General features: G+C 39.4%; 1 protein-coding gene and 1 long non-coding RNA gene across 2 annotated transcripts in view; one reads left to right on the top strand and one right to left on the bottom strand.

The window, feature by feature from the left end:
• LOC104984485 overlaps nt 1-1420 on the bottom strand; it is a 2979-nt gene extending 1559 nt beyond the window's left edge. Inside the window, exon 1 of the long non-coding RNA XR_824754.1 lies at nt 4-1420. This is a non-coding gene — a long non-coding RNA (uncharacterized LOC104984485). The remainder of the gene's footprint in view (nt 1-3) is intronic.
• PLCB1 (phospholipase C, beta 1 (phosphoinositide-specific)) overlaps nt 1-11868 on the top strand; it is an 833798-nt gene that overhangs the window by 327874 nt on the left and 494056 nt on the right. The window lies entirely within an intron of this gene.

Raw genomic sequence — 11868 nt, 5'->3', positions numbered from 1 at the left:
AGCCTTAACCAGTACTGCCATCTTTCACACTGTCTTACCCTAATAGCACAGAGGTGGAAGGACTGTCCCTTCCCCTTTATGGGTAATGCGGCTGAGACTTCCTAAGGCAGAACTGTTTAGTGGAAAGGATGTTCACACTGACAGTGTCAGGACTCCAAATGTGCACTGTTTCCACTCTATCTACCTAGCCTCTTAAGCACTTGGACAGTAGACACACACACATTCTAGTGAAACTGTGTACACATTGTCCTGGGACCTTGCCATGTAGTCACAGCTCTTGATCCTATGACATGTGACATGTCTGCAGTAGGATACCTGTTGAATTAAGCTACATAGTTAACCCATCGGGGATGGAATTTGGTGTGAAACTTACAAGCTACCTGCTGATTTGAATTGTTCACCCTTTGCTACTCTGCTTAGTTCTTGCATAATTACCTTCTAAACAGTAAGACACTTTGTATTCTTATACGAAACTGTAGAACATAGATGTGGTAGGTGGAATTCTAGATGGCCCCTTGGTCCCCCACCCTCTGTTTCCAAATCTTCCATAATTCTTCCCCGCCCCCCGGAGGGTGGGCAGAATTAAGGACTTGGTTGTAGAATATGACAAAGGTGAAGGGATTCTGAAGACATAATTAAAGTTCCACATCAGCTGACTTAGAGTGATTTAAAATGGAGATCACACTGGGTGGGCTTGACTTAAGTGGAAGCCCCTAAGAAAGAGACTGGGCCATCCCTAAGTTCATAGACTGGCCTTAGAGACTTGATGAAGATTGTGGCCATGTTGCAGGGGGTCCACATGGCGAGGACATGGCAGATTCTAGGAACCATGGGCAGCCCCTGGGATCTATGGAAGCCAGAAAAAATCCAGGCCCTTCAAGCACACAGGTCAGGAATTGAACATGACCAACAACCTGAATGATCGCAGAACAGAATTACTCCCCAGTCTAGTCTCTTCTTGATAATTTAGCCTGGCTGATACCTTAGTTGCAGCCTGGTGAGCCTCTGACAGAAGATTCAGCAAAGCTTTTGCTCATACTCAGACATGGAAACAGAGAAAATGTGTTGTTGTAAGCTGCAAGATTTGTGGTAATTTCTTACATAGCAATGAAAAGCTAATAACTGTGGTTTAGTGACACATCAGTTGTAATCAGTTGTAATGCAAATATCACCATTATGTCACTGGTTTTATTCCTGTGGTTCTATTTCTCACAGGTAAGCTTTTGGATTCAGAGAAGTTAATATTCCATTTCCCCCTATCAGAGAGACTAAAATTCAAACCGTTATTTCCCAAAGAAGCTGCTTTTCTTTTTAATTAATTAATTTTTTTTAATTGGAGGCTAATTGCTTTACAGTATAATAGTGGTTTTTGCCATACATGGAGGTGAATCAGCCATGAGTGTACATGTGTCCTGTATCCTGAACCCCGCTCCCACCTCCCTCCCTACCCCATCCCTCTGGGTTGTTCCAGAGCACGAGCTTTGAGTGCCCTGCTTCATGCATCAAGTTTGCACTGGTCATCTATTTTACTTATGGTAAAAATACATGTTTCAATGCTAGTCTCTCAAATCATCCCACCCTCCCCTTCTCCCACAGAGTCGAAAAGTCTGTCCTTTACATCTGTGTCTCTTTTGCTATCTTGTATATAGGGTTGTTGTTACCATCTTTCTAAATTCCATATATATGCGTTAATATAATGTATTGGTGTTTCTCTTTCTGACTTACTTCACTTTGTATTATAGGCTCCAGTTTCATCCACCTCATTAGAACTGACTCAAACATGTTATTTTTTATAGCTGAGTAATATTCCATTGTGTATATGTACCACAACTTCCTTAAGCATTTGTCTGCTGATGGACATCTAGGTTGCTTCCATGTGCTAGCTATTGTAAACAGTGCTGCAATGAATGAGGTACATGTGTCTCTTTCTATTCTGGTTTCCTAGGTGTGTATGCCCAGCAGTGGGATTGCTGGGTCGTATGGCAATTCTATTCTATTTTCTTAAGGAATCTCCACAGTGTTCTCCATAGTGGCTGTACTAGTTTGCGTTCCCACCAGCAGTGTAAGAGGGTTCCCTTTTTCCACACCCTTTGCGGCATTTATTGTTTGTAGTCTTTTTGATGACAGCCATTCTGACCAATGTGAGATGGTACCTCATTGTGGTTTTGATTTGCATTTCGCTGATAATGCGTGATGTTGAGCATCTTTTCATGTGTTTGTCAGCCATCTCTATGTCTTCTTTGGACAAATGTCTGTTTAGTTTTTGGTGCATTTTTTGATCGGGGCATTTATTTTTTGGTATTGAGCTACATGAGATAATTGTATATTTTGGAGATGAATTCTTTGTCAGTTGTTTCATTTGATATTATTTTCTCCCATTCTGAAGGCTACGTTTTCACTTTGCTTGTAGTTTCCTTTGTTGTGCAAAATGTTTTAAGTTTAATTAGGTCCCATAGGTCCCATGCAATATGCCAGCAAATTTGGAAAACTCAGCAGTGACCACAGGACTGGAAAAGGTCAGTTTTCATTCCAATCCCAAAGAAAGGCAATGCCAAAGAATGCTCAAACTACCACACAATTGCACTCATCTCACATGTTGGCAAAGTAATGTTCAAAATTCTCCAAGCCAGGCTTCAACAGTATGTGAACCGAGAACTTCCAGATGTTCAAGCTGGATTTAGAAAGAGGAACAAGAGATGAAATTGCCAACATCCATTGGATAGTGGAAAAAGCAAGAGATTCCAGAAAAACATCTACTTCTGCTTCATTGACACTGTCAAAGCCTTTGACTGTGTGGATCACAACAAGCTGTGGAAAATTATTAATAAGATGGGAATACTAGACCATCTTATCTGCCTTCTAAGAAACCTGTATGCAGGTCAAGAAGCAACAGATAGAACCAGATATGGAACAATGAACTGGTTCCAAATTGTGAAAGAAGTAGGTCAAAGCTGTATATTGTCACCCTGCTTATTTAACTTATATGCAGAGGACATCATGCAGAATGGAGGGCTGGATGAGGCATAAACTGGAGTCAAGATTATAGGGAGAAATATTAATAACCTCAGATATGTAGATGATACCACCCTTATGGCAGAAAGTGAAGAGCAACTGAAGAGACTTTTGATGAAAGTGAAAGAGGAGAGTGAAAAGTTGGGTTAAAACTCAACGTTCAAAAAACTAAGATCATGGCATCTGGTCCCATCGCTTCATGGGAAATAGATGGGGAAACATCTATTTGTGGCAGATCTTATTTTCTTGGGCTCCAAAGTCACTGTAGATGGTGACTGCAGCCATGAAATGAAAAGACACTTGCTCCTTGGAAGAAAAGCTATGACCAACCTAGACAGCATATTAAAAAGTAGAGACATTACTTTGCCAACAAAAGTCCATATAGTCAAAGCTATGATTTTTCCAGTAGTGGTGTATAGATGTAAGACTTGCCTGTAAAGAAAGCTGAGCACTGAAGAATCGATGCTTTTGAACTGTGGTGTTGGAGAAGACTCTTGAGAATCCCTTAGACTGCAAGGAAATCCAGCCAGTCAATCCTAAAGGAAATCAGTCCTGAAAATTCATTGGTAGGACTGATGCTGAAGCTCTAATACTTTGGCCACCTGATACAAAGAACTGACTCATTGGAAAGACCCTGATGATGGGAAAGATTGAAAGCAGGAGGAGAAGGGGAGGACAGAGGATGAGATGGTTGATGGCATCACTGACGCGATAGAAATGAGTTTGAGCAAGATCTGGGAGTTGGTGATGGACAAGGAAGTCTGGCATGCTGCAGTCCATGGGGTTGCAAAGAGTTGGACATTACTGAGCAACTGAACTGAGCTGAACTGAAGTCCCATTTGTTTATTTTTTTAAATTTCAGTTACTTTGGGAGGTGAGTCATAGAGGATCTTGCTGTGATTTATGTCAGAGAGTGTTCTACCTATGTTTTCCTCTAAGAGTTTTATAATTTCTGGTCTTACATTTAGATCTTTAATCTATTTTGAGTTTATTTTTGTGTATGTTGTTAGAAAGTGTTCTCTTTTCATTCATTTACAGGTAGTTGACCAGTTTTCCCAGCACTATTTGTTAAAGAGAATTTTTTTTCTCCATTATCTATTTTTGCCTCCTTTGTAAAGATAAAGTGTCCATAGGTATGTGGATTTATCTCTGGGCTTTCTATTTTGTTCCATTGATCTATATTTTTGTCTTTGTGGCTGTACCATACTGTCTTGATTACTGAAGCTTTTTAGTATAGTCTGAAGTCAGAAAGGTTGATTCCTCCAGTTCCATTCTTCTTTGACAAGATGGCTTTGGCTATTCGAGGTTTTTTGTGTTTTCATACAAATTGTGAAATATTTGTTCTAGTTCTGTGAAAAATACTGTTGTAGCTTGATAGGGATTGCATTGAATCTATAGATTGCTTTGGGTAATATACTCATTTTCACTACATTGATTCTTCCAATCCATGAACATAGTATATTTTTCCATCTATTTGTGTCATCTTTGATTTCCCTCATCAGTGTTTTATGGTTTTCTATATATAGGTATTTTATTTCTTTAGCTAAATTTTTTCTGAAGTATTTTATTATTTTCATTGCAATGGTGAATGGAATTGTTTCCTTAATTTCTTTTTTCTCATTGTTAGTGTATAGGAATGCAAGGGAATTTCTGTGTATTAATTTTGTATCCTGTAATTTTACTACATTCATTGATTAGCTCTAGTAATTTTCTGGTGGTGCCTTTAGGGTTTTCTTTGTAGAGGATCATGTCATCTGCAAACAGTTAGAGTTTTGCTTCTTCTTTTCCAATCTGGATTCTTTTTATTTCTTTTTCTTCTCTCATTGAAGCTGTGCATTTTGAAATACCATTATTGTGGTTGACTAACTCCAGGTGAAAAGATGAACTATAATAAGATTTCAAGCATCTCTAAGGATAAATTAGAAAAATGCTGGATGATCCCTAGATGAGTTGGGTTAAATTTCACTTCCATATGAGAAAGATAATGATGTGTTTCTATACTTATTTTGAAAGCTCCTGCATTAAGAATATTGATATGTGAGTACATACATTAATTTTTTGATCAATGCCTATTTCTGCTTCACTAAATCTAGAAACCTCATTTTGTGTTCAGAAAAACAAGCAAGCAAGCACTTCAAGGCAATGCTTTTGCTATATTACATGGAAAGAGGTTTGTAATTTTTAAAAAATCTGTTATCATCTAATATGTTTCTGTTCCTTCTCTTCTTCTTCTCTCTCCCCTCCCCTATCATCTCTCAGATCTTAATATCTGTTAGCTCCCCTCCATGCAGTCCTGCCCAGTTCTAGACTTACATACTTCTAGCTCCAATTCAAGAAAGAGCCTTGGTTCCCTTTGCTCCAACAAGAACCCTGGTGTACCTTTCCTTGAACCATTTTATATCATGGGCCAACCCCTGACCTAGTCACTCTGGCCATGAGCTTTGATGATCTGGTAGCTTGGCTTGAAATCCAATCCCTTCCTTGTAGCCAGAAGCAAGTTGGTTAATTAAAACCATGTGGACTGGAGTTCTGTTTGCAAATAAAGGGAAATGAATGAAATTTTTTTTTTCTCTGAAAAGACTTCAAAAAAATAGAAGTTTTTTCAAGGGGTGGAAGTTGGAAAACATATTTAGAATCATGTGAAGGTTTTGAGGGAGTTAGGGTTAGAAGAAAGAACATTCCAAAGAGCCTATTTACTAAAATATTAATATCACTTACTAGTATAGGAAGAAAAAACTAGATTCGTGGAGTACAAAAGATTAGAAACTATTCAGATAGGCATGACTCATTTAGAATGGCTGCACTGAATGCTAATTCATTATAAAGCTATTGTTTTAGAAATGTTTTTAATAAACTATATACAGACATATGAACACACATCTTGTTGTCCTTAGTGCATTTAATATATATTTCTCAAATAGCCAGTCATCTAGTAGAGTGAAAGCTTATTGAATTCACATCAATTTATTCTCTCTGATGTGGTGTCTCTTTCTAGCAGTATTTTTGTATTATCATGAACATTTTTGAGCCAAGATGGCTAATAAAATGTGCATATGTTAGCTGTGGCAATATGCACAAAAATGGAGAAGAAAAATATCCAATTTGATGTTAAATACAACTTTTACTGGGCCCTTGGGTGCTCTCAAGATGATTATCAGGAAATATTAGGTAAAATTACCAATTATATAGTCATTAGGTATTAGGAAAAATCTTTGAGAACTTAGTAGGTCATGTACACATTGTTGCAACCCTAGAGGATGGACAGCTGGGGGGAAAGAAATTACCCATAAGGGGTACTGAGATCACATCTCCTTATAGACTATACAAACTATGCAATGTTTGAATGTCATGCATTCAAACATAAGTAAATTACATGAATAATTTTATACACTTTATATATTTATCAGATCAGATCAGATCAGTCACTCAGTCGTGTCCGACTCTTTGCAACCCCGTGAATCGCAGCACACCAGGCCTCCCTGTCCATCACCAACTCCCGGAGATCACTCAGACTCATGTCCATCGAGTCAGTGATGCCATCCAGCCATCTCATCCTCTGTCGTACCCTTCTCCTCCTGCCCCCAATCCCTCCCAGCATCAGAGTCTTTTCCAATGAGTCAACTCTTCGCATGAGGTGGCCAAAATACTGGAGTTTCAGCTTTAGCATCATTCCATCCAAAGAAATCCCAGGGCTGATCTCCTTCAGAATGGACTGGTTGGATCTCCTTGCAGTCCAAGGGACTCTCGAGAGTCTTCTCCAACACCACAGTTCAAAAGCATCAATTCTTCGGCGCTCAGCCTTCTTCACAGTCCAACTCTCACATCCATACATGACCACAGGAAAAACCATAGCCTTGACTAGACAAACCTTTGTTGGCAAAGTAATGTCTCTGCTTTTGAATATGCTATCTAGGTTGGTCATAACTTTCCTTCCAAGGAGTAAGCGTCTTTTAATTTCATGGCTGCAGTCACCATCTGCAGTGATTTTGGAGCCCAGAAAAATAAAGTCTGACACTGTTTCCACTGTTTCCCCATCTATTTCCCATGAAGTGGTGGGTATTTTACACCTCTATGTTACATTTTATTTTGTATATATTAGTATTTTATATGTGTATGCATTGAGAGGGAAATGGCAACCCACTCCAGTATTCTTGCCTAGAAAATCCCATGGATGGAGGAACCTGGTGGGCTACATTCCATGGGGTCACAAAGAGTCGGACACGACTGATTGACTAACACAACATATGTATACATAATTTCATATATGTTTAGTTTTGGTAATTAAGCATGAGATGGTTGGATGGCATCACTGATTCAATGGACACAAGTTTGAGCAAACTCTGGGAGACAGTGAAGGACAGGAACCCTGGTGTGCTTTAGTCCAAGGGGTTGCAAACAGTTGGACATAAGTGAGCAACTGAACAACAACAACATAAGTGACATTTCCAATTATTTGGGAAATTGTATCTTCTGTAAGGGTTTTGGGCAAAACCTTTATATTTTGTTATGTTTATATGTAATGCAATTCATTTTGGCACCGTGCCTTACACTGTGTAAATAAAAAGTTCCAGAAGGAATAAATGTCTAAAACATTGAGGGAAATACAAAATTACTAGAATATGTAGAAAATGTGCTTTACATTTGTGGAGGGGAAGAAGACATTTCTAGACATAATATAAAACTCAGAAATCCGAAAGGAAAACGCAGGCAGGCTGTCTGTTTAGGACTGTTGAATCTTGGTTTGGCCAGTCATGCTCAGTCGTGTGCTCAGTTGTGTCCGACTCTTTGTGACCCCGTGGACTGCAGCCTGCCAGACTCCTCTGTCCATGGAATTTTATAGCCAAAAATACAGAAGTCGATTGCCATTTCCTGTTTCAAGGAATCTTCCTGACCCAGAGATCAAACGCACATCCCAACCCAGAGATCGTCTCCTGCATTGACAGGCAGATTGTTTACCACTGAGCGACCTGGGAAGCCCAAAAATGCAGACAAAGGTAAAAGACAAGTTATAGACTGAAATAGAACCTTATGAGGTATATAGATAGATACAGATGTATATGGCTTATATCAACATGAAAGGAGGTTCTTGGGCATCTCAGTGCAAGCCTCACTGTCTCCTGGCCACACAGTCTTTCAGCAGTCAGTTCCTTCTGCCTCTGGCTGGGTGCTCTGAGGTCTGTCTTTCCATAGCTTCTGTACAGGAATCCTTCCCAGAGGATCCTTGGGACCCAGCTCATCTCCTTGCTTCTTAAGCAGCCACAGAATTCTCAGGCCTCACCCCAAACCACAAGGAGAGTGTCTGCTTACTCAGTGACCGCTGGCTGTCTCATCTGGCCCTGAGGTGAAGGAAACCAAATCCCCTGCTCTTCCTAAGGAACTTGGCACAGTGCTCCTGACCTTACGTGTGCCCTCCAGACACTGGCTGTTTGGTCTCTGGTTGTTGACTTCACTCCAGAAAGAAAACTGGGGAGAAAAGAGGGTCAGAACACACTCTCAGAAGACCATGTTCTTCAGATCCCCCTCTCAACAGTAATTTCTGAGCATCTCTTGAGAGCCTGTAAGGTTCCCTTAAACTACCTTAGCATCCCCAGTGCTTTGCATAGAGCCGACATGCAGTCAATATTTCGGCAAGACTGAGCAAACAATTTAACCTTTAACAGAGAGCAAATTGCCGGTTCCCTCTGTTTTTTCCATCCACAGGATTCAGAGTCAGTGGCTGAAGTAGCTGTGGTAGAGGTGTCGGGCTTTGAGGTGGACATTAGCACACTGGTGTGTTACTTATGACCAAGGAATTCTTTTACTGACCCTTTCCAAACAATACCTAAAACATAAAGCTCTTCTTTTATAGCCTTCAAGAGATGGCAGGATGTAATTTTTCCCTAAATACATAAATACAATCAACATAAGCTTCCTATTTCAGAAGAAAAATTGTGCTACATAAATACTCAGATACTTAACCAAGGAAGCTGGATTTTCTATCAGAATTTTTTTTCAAAGGCGTATATGGCTCATACTATTCAGACCACATCCCAAGCAGGCCTTTATTACTCTCTAAAATCACAACTTGGCATTTGGATATTTGGATGTATGACATTTAGATATTTAGGTAGATGATATGTGGATAGGAGATCTGTAAATAAGACTTGAATCTTTTCTAATATTATCCTCTTCTACTATGTTTTTTAAATTCTGCCTTATATTTGATTTAAATCTTTCCCCAATTCTTTTGACTGGCTAGATTTTTTTTCTTTTCTTTTTTATGTATCATGTACCGAAGTTCTTAAACTTTTAAAAATTTACTTTGACTAAATCATCCCTGGTTCACTTTTGAAACTATCATGACCTTTACTTTCTATTTTATAGTTGGCTTAAAGCTCAACATTCAGAAAACTAATATCATGGCATCCAGTCCCATCACTTCATGGGAAATAGATGAGAAAACAGTGGAAACAGTGTCAGACTTTATTTTGGGGGGCTCCAAAATCACTGCAGATGGTGACTGCAGCCATGAAATTAAAAGACGCTTACTCCTTGGAAGGAAAGTTATGACCAACCTAGATAGCATATTCAAAAGCAGAGACATTACTTTGCCAACAAAGGTTCGTCTCGTCAAGGCTATGGTTTTTCCTGTGGTCATGTATGGATGTGAGAGTTGGACTGTGAAGAAGGCTGAGCGCCGAAGAATTGATGCTTTTGAACTGTGGTGTTGGAGAAGACTCTTGAGAGTCCCTTGGACTGCAAGGAGATCCAACCAGTCCATTCTGAAGGAGATCAGCCCTTGGATTTCTTTGGAAGGAATGATGCTAAAGCTGAAACTCCAGTACTTTGGCTACCTCATGAGAAGAGTTGACTCACTGGAAAAGACTCTGATGCTGGGAGGGATTGGGGGCAGGAGGAGAAGGGGATGACAGAGGATGAGATGGCTGGATGGCATCACTGACTCGATGGACGTGGGTTTGGGGTGGCCTCCAGGGGTTGGTGGTGGACAGGGAGGCCTGGCGTGCTGTGATTCATGGGGTCGCAAAGAGTTGGACAGGACTGAGCGACTGAACTGAACTGAACTGAGAGATTTGCTAGTTTATTTGTAGGGACATATATATTATCTTGTTAAGTGTATAGGAATGATTCATATGAAGGATTATCTTAGTTTCAAAGCATTTTGTCCTAAAGAACCAATGGGATCCTGAAAAGCAGAATTCCACATATTCAGAGCTTTCATTAGAGCATTTGAAATATAAGCTGATCACATCAAGGTCACCATGAAATGGGATGATTTAAATTAGCTGTATTTGGATAGAAATGCCTTGTACTTGAAAGCCAGCAATCAATCAATGACTGGAAAACTTATCTCTAAAGCTGGAAAATCATTTTAATGGTGACCAATATTTTGCTGGTAAGAAAGCCTTAAACATTTGGAATCCCATAGTTAATATTGTTATAGATGATGATAAATAAGAATTTATCATTTTTATTGTAGTTCTCATTCTTCAAAAAACTTTGAACTATTTTATTCACATTTTTTTGTCTAAGAAAACTGCTTAACAGTTATAGCTGGTTCACTGAAAAGAGAAGGCGAACTCAGAGCAAAGGCGTCCCCAGAGATTACTTGTTTTCTGGACTTTCCACAGGAATTGACTGCTATTGTTGTTTCTTCTCACCCTTTTAACCAGTAAAATACTTGTCTCTTCAGGGCTTACTCATGTTTGCAAATATCTGGGAAGTCTGTGTATTACAGCTAGCACACAGCTAAAAATTAACACAGTTGCACTATTTTACAGTAGAGAGACTTTAAACAGGACAAATTCAAAAGTCTTTGCTGTCATTCAATAGTCTTTTCAGAAAAAGCATCTGATACAAGAAATCTGATTGTATCTCTGCAAATAAATAGCTACATCTCCTGATCACCATGTTCCAGTTATTATTATTATACACAGTTCAGTTCAGTCGCTCAGTCATGTTCAACTCTTGCAACCCCATGGACTGCAGCATGCTAGGCTTCACTGTCAATCACCAACTCCTGGAGCTTGCTCAAACTCATGTCCGTCAAATCAGTGATGCCATCCAACAATCTCATCCTCTGTCATCCCCTTCTCCTCCTACCTTCAGTCTTTCCCAGCATTACAGTCTTTTCTAATGAGTCAGTTCTTCGCATCAGGTGGCCAAAGTACTGGAGCTTCAGCTTCAGTATCAGTCCTTCCAATGAATATTCAGGACTGATTTCATGATTGACTGGTTGGATCTCCTTGCAGTCCAAGAGACTCTCAAGAGTCTTCTCCAACAGCACAGTTCAAAAGCATCAATTCTTCAGCACTTGACTTTCTTTATAGTCCAGCTCACATCCATAATATGACCACTTGAAAAATCATAGCTTTGACTAGATGGACTTTTGTTGGCAAAGTAATGTCTCTGCATTTTTGTATGCTGTCTAGGTTGTTCATAGCTTTTCTTTCAAGGAGCAAGTGTCTTTTAATTTCATGGCTGCAGTCACCATCTGCAGTGATTGTAGAGCCCAAGAAAATGTTTCCCCATCTATTTGCCATGAAGTGATGGGACAGGATGCCATGATCTTAGTTCTCTGAATGTTGAGTTTTAAGCCAAAGATAAGTCATTGTTTCTAACTGTTGATGATGCAATTAAGGCAGTATCACCATTTGTTCATTGGCTTTGAGCAATCTTATTTCCGAATTTGAGTGCAAAATTTTACCCATGTGATTCTCTTTAATAAAAAGAATAAATTCAGAATTAGATGGTAGTAGTTGAAATCTATAGGAAAGTATCAATTTCAAGCTTACAGACCATAATAGGATACTTACAGAAGAGCCTGATAATAAAGGCCATCAACCAAAGACTTCCTGA

This window comes from Bison bison, unplaced genomic scaffold, assembly GCF_000754665.1.
Source record: "Bison bison bison isolate TAMUID 2011002044 unplaced genomic scaffold, Bison_UMD1.0 scf7180017864030, whole genome shotgun sequence".
Lineage (NCBI taxonomy): Eukaryota > Metazoa > Chordata > Mammalia > Artiodactyla > Bovidae > Bison > Bison bison.
This window is presented reverse-complemented; position numbering and strand designations above follow the sequence as displayed.